Source organism: Oncorhynchus clarkii, chromosome 19 (assembly GCF_045791955.1).
Source record: "Oncorhynchus clarkii lewisi isolate Uvic-CL-2024 chromosome 19, UVic_Ocla_1.0, whole genome shotgun sequence".
NCBI classification, from domain to species: Eukaryota; Metazoa; Chordata; class Actinopteri; order Salmoniformes; family Salmonidae; genus Oncorhynchus; species Oncorhynchus clarkii.
This window is the reverse complement of record NC_092165.1, coordinates 50,815,724-50,825,723: the sequence shown is the minus strand read 5'-3', so window position 1 is coordinate 50,825,723 and position 10,000 is coordinate 50,815,724. Positions and strand designations below refer to the sequence as shown.

The 10,000-nt window shown below is 45.5% G+C and overlaps 1 pseudogene; it reads right to left on the bottom strand.

The window, feature by feature from the left end:
- Positions 1-10,000, bottom strand: part of LOC139375355 (consortin-like) — a 46,222-nt pseudogene that overhangs the window by 27,700 nt on the left and 8,522 nt on the right.

The following is a 10,000-nucleotide window of genomic DNA, read 5'->3' as shown; positions in this document are numbered from 1 at the left end:
GAGAGAGATGGGGAGAGAGAGAGAGATGGGGGGAGAGAGAGAGATGGGGGGAGAGAGAGAGAGATGGGGGAGAGAGAGAGAGATGGGGGAGAGAGAGAGAGATGGGGAGAGAGAGAGAGATGGGGGGAGAGAGAGAGATGGGGGGAGAGAGAGCGATGGGGGAGAGAGAGAGAGATGGGGGGAGAGAGAGAGATGGGGAGAGAGAGAGATGGGGAGAGAGAGAGAGATGGGTGGAGAGAGAGAGATGGGGAGAGAGAGAGATGGGGAGAGAGAGAGAGATGGGTGGAGAGAGAGATGGGGAGAGAGAGAGATGGGGAGAGAGAGAGAGAGATGGGTGGAGAGAGAGAGATGGGTGGAGAGAGAGAGAGATGGGTGGAGAGAGAGAGAGATGGGGAGAGAGAGAGAGAGATGGGGAGAGATGGGGAGAGACAGAGATGCGGGGGAGAGAGAGAGATGGGGAGAGAGAGAGAGATGGGGAGAGAGAGAGAGATGGGGGAGAGAGAGAGAGATGGGGGGAGAGAGAGAGATGGGGGGAGAGAGAGAGATGGGGGGAGAGAGAGAGATGGGGGGAGAGAGAGAGATGGGGGGAGAGAGAGAGATGGGGGAGAGAGAGAGATGGGGGAGAGAGAGAGATGGGGAGAGAGAGAGATGGGGAGAGAGAGAGAGAGAGAGATGGTTGGAGAGAGAGATGGGTGGAGAGAGAGAGAGATGGGTGGAGAGAGAGAGAGATGGGGAGGGAGAGAGAGATGGGGGGAGAGAGAGAGATGGGGGGAGAGAGAGAGAGATGGGGAGAGAGGGAGAGATGGGGAGAGAGAGATGGGGGGAGGGAGAGAGATGGGGAGAGAGAGAGAGATGGGGAGAGAGATGGGGAGAGAGAGAGAGATGGGGAGAGAGATGGGGAGAGAGATGGGGAGAGAGATGGGGAGAGAGAGAGAGATGGGTGGAGAGAGAGAGATGGGTGGAGAGAGAGAGAGATGGGTGGAGAGAGAGAGATGGGTGGAGAGAGAGAGAGATGGGTGGAGAGAGAGATGGGGAGAGAGAGAGATGGGGAGAGATAGAGAGATGGGGAGAGAGAGAGTGATGGGGAGAGAGAGAAAGATGGGGAGAGAGAGAGAGATGGGGAGAGAGAGAGAGATGGGGAGAGAGAGAGAGATGGGAGAGAGAGAGATGGGGAGAGAGAGAGAGATGGGGAGAGAGAGAGAGATGGGGAGAGAGAGAGAGAGAGAGAGAGATGGGGAGAGAGAGAGAGATGGGGAGAGAGAGAGAGATGGGGAGAGAGAGAGAGATGGGGGGAGAGAGAGAGATAAAGTCAGTTAGTACTGTGACTTTCCTCCTCTATGATTGAAGAAAGGTCTGAGTAGCCAAGGCTACCAGGGAATGTTCATTTCCCTATGTTTTTCAGTGTGTGTCAAACTCTAGCAGTGCTGCAACTCAAATGACTGAAAGTGCAGCAACACCAAAGAGCCATATGTTAAACCCATCACCACTGTAACTACCTGGGAGAGCACAGGTGTGTCGATGTACATCCCTTTACCTGCCTCTCAAGGTCTTCCTTGTTATAGGACATTTACCTGTACTGAGCTGTAAAGGACCACATCTAAAGACCCCCTTTACAAACCGTTGGTGTGTTTGGCAGATGTATGCGAGTCTGTCCAGTTGCTGTGCAGCCAGGTTGGTGTTATTGTTCCTCACTCCCTGGCCGTCTGACCTACACCTCCTCTCTGGAAGAACAAAGGTCAGAGGTTAGAGGGAGGAAATAATCAGCATAAACACACCAAGAAAGTAAGGGGAGGGAGAGAAGGTGAGGTAATTATACATAATGAGACTTCAATTGGCTCTGTGAGTGAGTGAGTGAGTGAGTGAGTGAGTGAGTGAGTGAGTGAGTGAGTGAGTGAGTGAGTGAGTGAGTGAGTGAGAGAGAGAGAGATACCCCACTGTTCCTGCAGTGCTGTCAGGTTGTGTAGTCGTCTCTGGTGGTAGAGTCTCTCCAGCTGAACACAGCACACTGCTCGCTCATCTGGTCAACACAGGGTTAAGGAAACACACACACACACACACACACACACACACAATATGACTAATCTGCCTACATAATTCAGTCATTGTTTTGTAATACAAATGAGATGATGAGTGAATGAAGAGTAGGTGTATCTTGTGTGAGGGTGGAGGGGACCTACAAAATAACAATGAGACAAACAAACCACTTGAGTCAACCACACAAACCAGACAAGGCTTTTAAACGCTAGACAGGGGACCTCTACAAGGCTTTTAAATCCACGAAGGGGAGGGAACGAGTGCACACTTAGAATTAAGGGGAGGAAAAAGAGTTTGCCGAGCTAAAGAGATGGAAAGATAGAGGCAGGGTGGGGTTTTCAGGAGAGAGAGAGAGAGAGAGAGAGAGAGAGAGAGAGAGAGAGAGAGAGAGAGAGAGAGAGGGAGAGAGGGAGAGAGAGAGAGAGTAGATAGAGAATGTCCCCACAGAATATAAAGAGATTAGCAGCAACAAACACACAGCACTCACCAAGCACTAAGAGATATCAAGATAGGAGGCTAACAACAATGAATCACCTTAAAATGGTAGATATACTGAGTGTACAAAACATTAGGAACACAGGGATGCTGGCCCATGTTGACTCCAATGCTTTCCACAGTTGTGTCAAGTTGGCTGGATGTCCTTTGGGTGGTGGACCATTCTTGATAGACATGGGAAACTGTTGAACATGGAAAACCCAGCAGCGTTGCAGTTCTTGACACAAACTGGTGCTCCTGGCACCAACTACCATACCCCGTTCAAAGACACTTAAACATTTTGTCCTGCTGGTTCACCCTTTGAATGGCACACACACACAATACCTGTCTCAAGGCTTAAACATCTTTCTTTAACCTGTCTCCTCCCCTTCATCTACACTGACATCAATAAGGGATCATAGCTGTGTGTGAGCTTGAATGAGTGTGTTCCCCAGTTGCACTACACTCCATGGGCTGCGTGTCGAGGAAGGGTACGGATTCCAAACTTGTAAACATATTTTCTTTCTCTCCTTCTGAACCAATAGCTTTGTATGGGTGATAGGAACATAACTATGTATGTCTACTGGGCTTTTCCCTGTGGTCCATCATGTCTCCAGTTGGTTCTGAATGTGTCCTACATAGAGCAGTGTACTGAGAGCTCCATATATTACACAGGAATGGTCTCTCTGTCTCTAGGCACTGAGGCGCTCTGTATAAGCCCACAGCTTTGCTGTAGAAAGCCCCTGCACAGAAAACATCTAGTGTTCCTGTCTGACCAAAAGAAAGAGCACAACGATAAGATGCTTGAACCCTGTGGTAGGTTTAAACTGGAACACAGCACAGCCTGAGAGTTGGAATGAACCAGAGAACCCTGTCATTTACTAGAGAGACAGAGATATGAGCTGACTGATAAGGATACAATCTTCATCGTCCTAGAGGGCATAACACACACGTCATACACACACACACATACGCTCTCACACACGGTCAAACAAGCACACACACAAGTGATAAGGATACAATCTTCCTGGAGGACAAAGGCCTCAGCTATCTGCAGAGAGGGAGACAGAGAGGGTTAAAGGTTAACAAGTATATTCATTTAGACACTGCTTTTACATTCTAGTCACCCAGAACAACTAACAAGTGTATTCCACCCAGGAATAGACAAATACATACTATATTACCATCAACTGTACTATCAAGAAGTTAAACAATGTATATAGCCTAATACGGAATAATGATTCAATTACATTTAGTATGACTTTAACCCTGAGACAAAAACACGTAAACAACCTCCCTAAGAAGCATTAAAGAAGGTAAACACACACAAACACCGTCGGGAAAGCAAGAGAAACACTGCTAATCTCCATGGACACAGTGGAAAATGCAGGAAATAGCTGGAAAGTCTTTAAAAAATCCTTCTTGGTCACAGTTGCATTTGTAGTTTCCAAAGTTCCCCCTATCCACCTGTAGCTAGGAGATGAGGCGAGCTCCACAGCCTGATAAAGCAGCAGTGGTGTGTCAGACTCTACCTCTCTAGTGACTGTTATTGTTCTCCTGCTGACTGAAGTGGAGAGAGAGAGAGAGAGAGAGAGAGTGAGTGTGAGAAAGAGGGCATGAGCGCTCGCATTTCTAATCAAGTGAGAGGCGGTAACAACCCACTGACCTCTCTCACACTCACTCTTTCTCCCTCTTCTTTGTTGCAAGTAACAAAACATTTATATAAATATGAATTGCTCATTTTGCTTGCTTGTGGTGCGTAGGCCTACATGTGCATGAGAGAGAGAGAGAAAGGGAGAGAGTGAGAGAGAGCTCAGGGGAGAGAGAGAATGAGGGAGCAGTGAGAGAGAAATAAGAGGCTTTGACAAAAAAAACAAGAGAAAAGACTTCCTCCTAATGTACTACATGGAAGTATAAAAGTATCAAATGTAATCTCCTTCGTAGAAAGCTCCATTAAAACTCAGGGAGACATAACACAAACACTCATTCTGCCCTTACAAGGGCTGGTCAGAACTCCCTGGGTTGCTAAAAGCTGTCTGGATCTCGACCAATCAGATTGGAGACAGGGGAAGAAGGTCAGAGGTGAACAGATGTGAGTTGGTTAGAATAGGGCTGTGTTCAGAGCATTGCAGAAAGAAAATGAATAAAGCTGACGTGATTCCCTGTTCTATCCAACAGATGTCATGTCCCAATCCCAAATTGACCCCTTGACCCTACAGGGTCCCTCCCTGTATTTCCCCTGTATTCCCCTGCATTTCCCCTGTATTTCCCCTGCATGCTTGCATTCAGTTTGTTCAGTTTCTAAAATGTGTCTGATAAATAGGCAAGGAGACTCGTTTTCTTTTCACTACACAGAAAGTCAACCAAGTTTCTTTTAACCTCCATTGTGAACTACAAGAGTTCCTCTCTTAATGAAAAACATCTTTCCACCACTCCCCATCGATAACCACCAAGCTTCGCTGTGAAATACAACATTGTCATGTTCTGATCCCATATCTCCACAAAGTTTTGTGAACAGGCATGCACAGTGGATGTGGTTTGATGTAGTCAGAGTTCTCTGCTCAGCTCGTTTGGCGCCAGTTGCTCTCGTTGTGCCATACAATGCTTCCATATGGCAGTTTGAGTCATTAAGAGTTTCCTGTTGATTGCTAGCAATATCATGAATTCTTCATTAAACACTGTTATTTGACAAATGTATTGATGTGAGTTTCTGTGCCTCTTCCCTACCCACACATTGCTTTCACTATATAAATTGCGGCTGGTAATATCAAAGTCTCTGCAATATTGTGTGGTTTCATAGTGTAGCGGGTCCAACCGATTCACCGGTACAGTGTAGCCTCTTTCCATGATCTGGTTGAATATTACCCTTTAGATTTTAATCATTTTCATTTAGATTTTTAAGGTTAACCACATGATTTTGAGATACAAAGACGATATTATAATATACAGTAAATCATTTGTTTTGTATTTTCTTTTTGACACCATTTTCATATTAGGCACATGGGGTTGCGACCCCTAGTTTAGGAACCGCTGCCCTATGCGAATGTGAAGATCTGAGAGGATTTGATTGCCATAATAAATATGATGAAACTTTCACCTAACCTATCAGAGGGCAAGGTGGAGCTATTACCATATTGACTATACCGGTCAAATCCTCCCAGTCTGAGCTAGGGTCCAGGGTTCCATTTGGGCCATGTCTGTTCTCAACAATACATTTATATCTGAACATTCTGTAACGCTGAACCCACCTGAACGCGCCCCCAGGAGACAGTTGAAAGTGTTGGGAGGAGGGAGGGAGTAGACCAAAGATGTATTTACATCATTGGAGTAGACAGATGCAGAGAGGTGCTGATCAGAAATGACAGCAGTGCCCCTAATGGTGGAGGAGGGAATAGACAACACATTTTCACTTCACCCAGAGCTCTGTGTATCATAATGACAGGGATTATACCACACTCACACACACTGTAATGGCTGTCTGTGTGTATGTGTCTGTGTCTGTGTGTGTGTGTGTGTGTGTGTGTGTTCAGTCAGTCTGGTAAATACACTACATGACCAAAAGTATGTGGACACCTGCTTGTCAAACATCTCATTCCAACATCATGGGCATTAATATGGAGTTGGTCCCTCCTTTGCTGCTATAACAGCCTCCACTCTTTTGAGAAGGTTTTCCATTAGATGTTGGAACATTGCTGCAGGGACTTCCATTCAGTCACAAGAGCATTAGTGGGGTCGGGGCTCTGATGTTGGGTGATTAGGCCTGGCTGGCAGTTGGCCAGCCAGGCCTAATTAATATTGCCTGCTAACATGAATTTCTTTTAACTAGGTAAATAAATTGTGTCACTTCTCTTGCATTCTGTGCAACAGAGTCAGGGTATATGCAGCAGGTTGGGCCGCCTGGCTCATGGTGAACTGTGAAGACTATTTCTTCCTAACAAAGACAGTCTACTTCGCCAAACGGGGGATTTTCAAAAGCGCATAATCGTTGCACAAATGTACCTAACCATAAACATCAATGCCTTTCTTAAAATCAATACACAGAAGTATATATTTTTAAACCTGCATATTTAGTTAAAATAAATTCATGTTAGCGGGCAATATTAAACTTTGCTCGCTGCAAACTAATTTGCCAGAATTTTACGTAATTATGACATAACATTGAAGGTTGTACAAGGTAACAGCAATATTTAGACTGATGGATGCCACCCGCTAAATAAAATACAGAACGGTTCCATATTTCACTGAAAGAATAAACGTTTTATTTTCAAAATTATAGTTTCCGGATTTGACCACATTAATGACCAAAGGCTCGTATTTCTGTGTGTTATTATGTTATAATTAAGTATATGATTTGATAGAGCAGTCTGACTGAGCGATGGTAGGCAGCAGCAGGCTCGTAAGCATTCATTCAAACAGCACTTTCGTGCGTTTGCCAGCAGCTCTTCGCAAGCACAGCGCTGTTTATGACTTCAAGCCTATCAACTCCCGAGATCAGGCTGGTGTAACCGATGTGAAATGGCTAGCTAGTTAGCGGGGTGCGCGCTAATAGAGTTGCAAACGTCACTCGCTCTGAGACCTGGAGTAGTTGTTCCCCTTGCTCTGCAAGGGCCGCGGCTTTTGTGGAGCGATGGGTAATGAATCTTCGAGGATGGCTGTTGTCGATGTGTTCCTGGTTCGAGCCCAGGTAGGGGCGAGGAGAGGGACGGAAGCTATACTGTTACACTGGCAATACTAAAGTGCCTATAAGAACATCCAATAGTCAAAGGTATATGAAATACAAATGGTATAGAGAGAAATAGTCCTATAATTCTTATAATAACTACAACCTAAAACTTCTTACCTGGGAATATTGAAGACTCATGTTAAAAGGAACCACCAGCTTTCATATGTTCTCATGTTCTGGGGTGTCCACATACTTGTGCTTAATAGTGAGGAATTACAGCTAACCACAGAGGGAATCACACCTACACCAGGCTGCCAGATAAATGTTGACTTGAGAACAGCGCAGGCAGGTAGAAATACAATATATAGAATGGAGAGGGACGGGCACACACCTGATGGAGGGACTGAGGAAGGTGCGAGTGATCTTTACGTTCCCCTAGCTCCTCTAGGGAGGCTAGGAGGGCAGTGCTAGGGTCTGTGGTGGAGGTGGTAGGTTCTGTGGTGGAGGTAGGTCCTGTAGGCTTTGTGGTGGAGGTGTACGTCTTCCCTTCAGGGTTACTGTAGGAGGGTTCGTCTGGACAACCTGCTACGGGGCTGATGGGACATGTAGTCTCTGGAGACACAGAAGGGTGGAGCTCTACCAAACTGCCTAAAGAGAGAATGTGAGAGGGAGAGAATTGAGGATGGGGACAAGACAAAAAAGAGAGAGAGAGAGAGAGAGTACATCAAACATCAAAGCAACCCTGTTATAAAAGTCAGACAGTGAGAGCCAGTGAAAACTGAGCAGAATCTCTACCTACTGAGCGATTACACACACTCTCGCTATGTACTTTTCTCTTTGTGATTCTGTTCTGTGGAAACCATACAGCCCGTTTGAACAATCCCAAGACCTTTTTATCACATGGTGGGAAATTAATTTGGTTGGTAGCGACATAACATTCATAGTATAATGCACCATTGAGCACTTAAACCGACATGCACACACACACACACAACAGTGAGCCTTGTTGTTAGCCAGACTAAAGGCTAAAACAAGGAATGGACAAAGGCTAGCACAATGACACACAGAGCTCACTTCACAGGCTAGCACATTTGGCTACAATGACATCACAATGTAAAAACAACACAATAGGCAACACCCAGTGGCAACTGGTAGTTACTCACGTCTTGCCCAGACATTGTGTGTTATGGGACAGGCACCGCAGATCCTCAGGCTCCTCTCAATCACTTTACCTCTCCACTGGCTCCCTACATCTTCCCTTCTTTTCCCTGACTTCTATTAAAATCTCTCCCTATCGATCTACCTCCTCTTCTCCTTATGTCCTGCTCCTTGCTGAACCACTCTCCTTTACCTCTCCATCTCTCTGACTGTAGCTGATGTGGTTGCTCTGACATCACTGTGTGACCCGGGCTGTATGCCACAAATCTGATCTGCTGACCGATTAACAGGGTTAGCGTACAGTGGCTTGCGAAAGTATTCACCCCCCTTGGCATTTCTCCTATTTTGTTGCCATGCAACCTGGAATTACAATTTTTTTTTGGGGGGGGGTATCATTTGATTTACACAACATGCCTACCACTTTGAAGATGCAAAATATTTTTTATTGTGAAACAAACAAGAAATAAGACAAAAAACAGAAAACTTGAGCGTGCATAACTATTCACCCCCCCAAAGTCAAAACTTTGTAGAGCCACATTTTGCAGCAATTACAGATGCAAGTGTCTTGGGGTATGTCTCTATAAGCACATCTAGCCACTGGGATTGTGCCCATTATTCAAGGCAAAACTGCTCCAGCTTCTTTAAGTTTGATGGGTTCCGCTGGTGTACAGCAATCTTTAAGTCATACCACAGATTCTCAAATTGGATTGAGGTTTGGGCTTTGACTAGGCCATTCCAACACATTTAAATGTTTTCCCTTAAACCACTTGAGTGTTGCTTTAGCAGTATGCTTAGGGTCGTCCTGCTGGAAGGTGAACCTCCGTCCCAGTCTCAAATCTCTGGAAGACAAACAGGTGTACCTCAAGAATTCCCCTGTATTTAGCGCCATCCATCATTCCTTCAATTCTGTCTAGTGTCTCAGTCCCTGAAAAACATCCCCGGAGCATGCTGCCACCACCATGCTTCACTGTGGGGATGGTGTTCTCGGGGTGATGTGAGGTGTTGGGTTTGCGCAAGACATAGCGTTTTTCCTTGATGGACAAAAAAGCTACATTTTCATCTCATCTGACCAGATGACCTTCTTCCATATGTTTGGGGAGCCCCCCACATGCATTTTGGCAAACACCAAACATGTTTGCTTATTTTTTCTTTAAGCAATGGCTTTTTTCTGGCCACTCTTCTGTAAAGCCCAGCTCTGTGGAGTGTACGGCTTAAAGTGGTCCAATGGACAGATACTCCAATCTCCGCTGTGGAGCTTTGCAGCTCCTTCAGGGTTATCTTTGGTCTCTTTGTTGCCTCTCTAATGCCCTCCTTGCCTGGTCTGTGAGTTTTGGTGGGCGGCCTTCTCTTGGCAGGTTTGTTGTGGTGCCATACTCTTTCAATTTTTTAATAATGGAATTAATGGTGCTCCGTTTGAAACACGTTATGTTTTTAATTTCACTTCGCCAATTTGGACTATTTTGTGTATGTCCATTACATGAAATCCAAATAAAAATACATTTAAATTTACACGTTGAAATGAAACAAAATTGAAAAAACGCCAGGGGGATGAATACTTTTGCAAGGCCCTGTAAGTGCACACATACAAAGACACATACGCACACACAGACATACATGCACACTCGTAAGCCCAGACGATTTAGTAACCCAGACCTTCAACCATGGCCACAA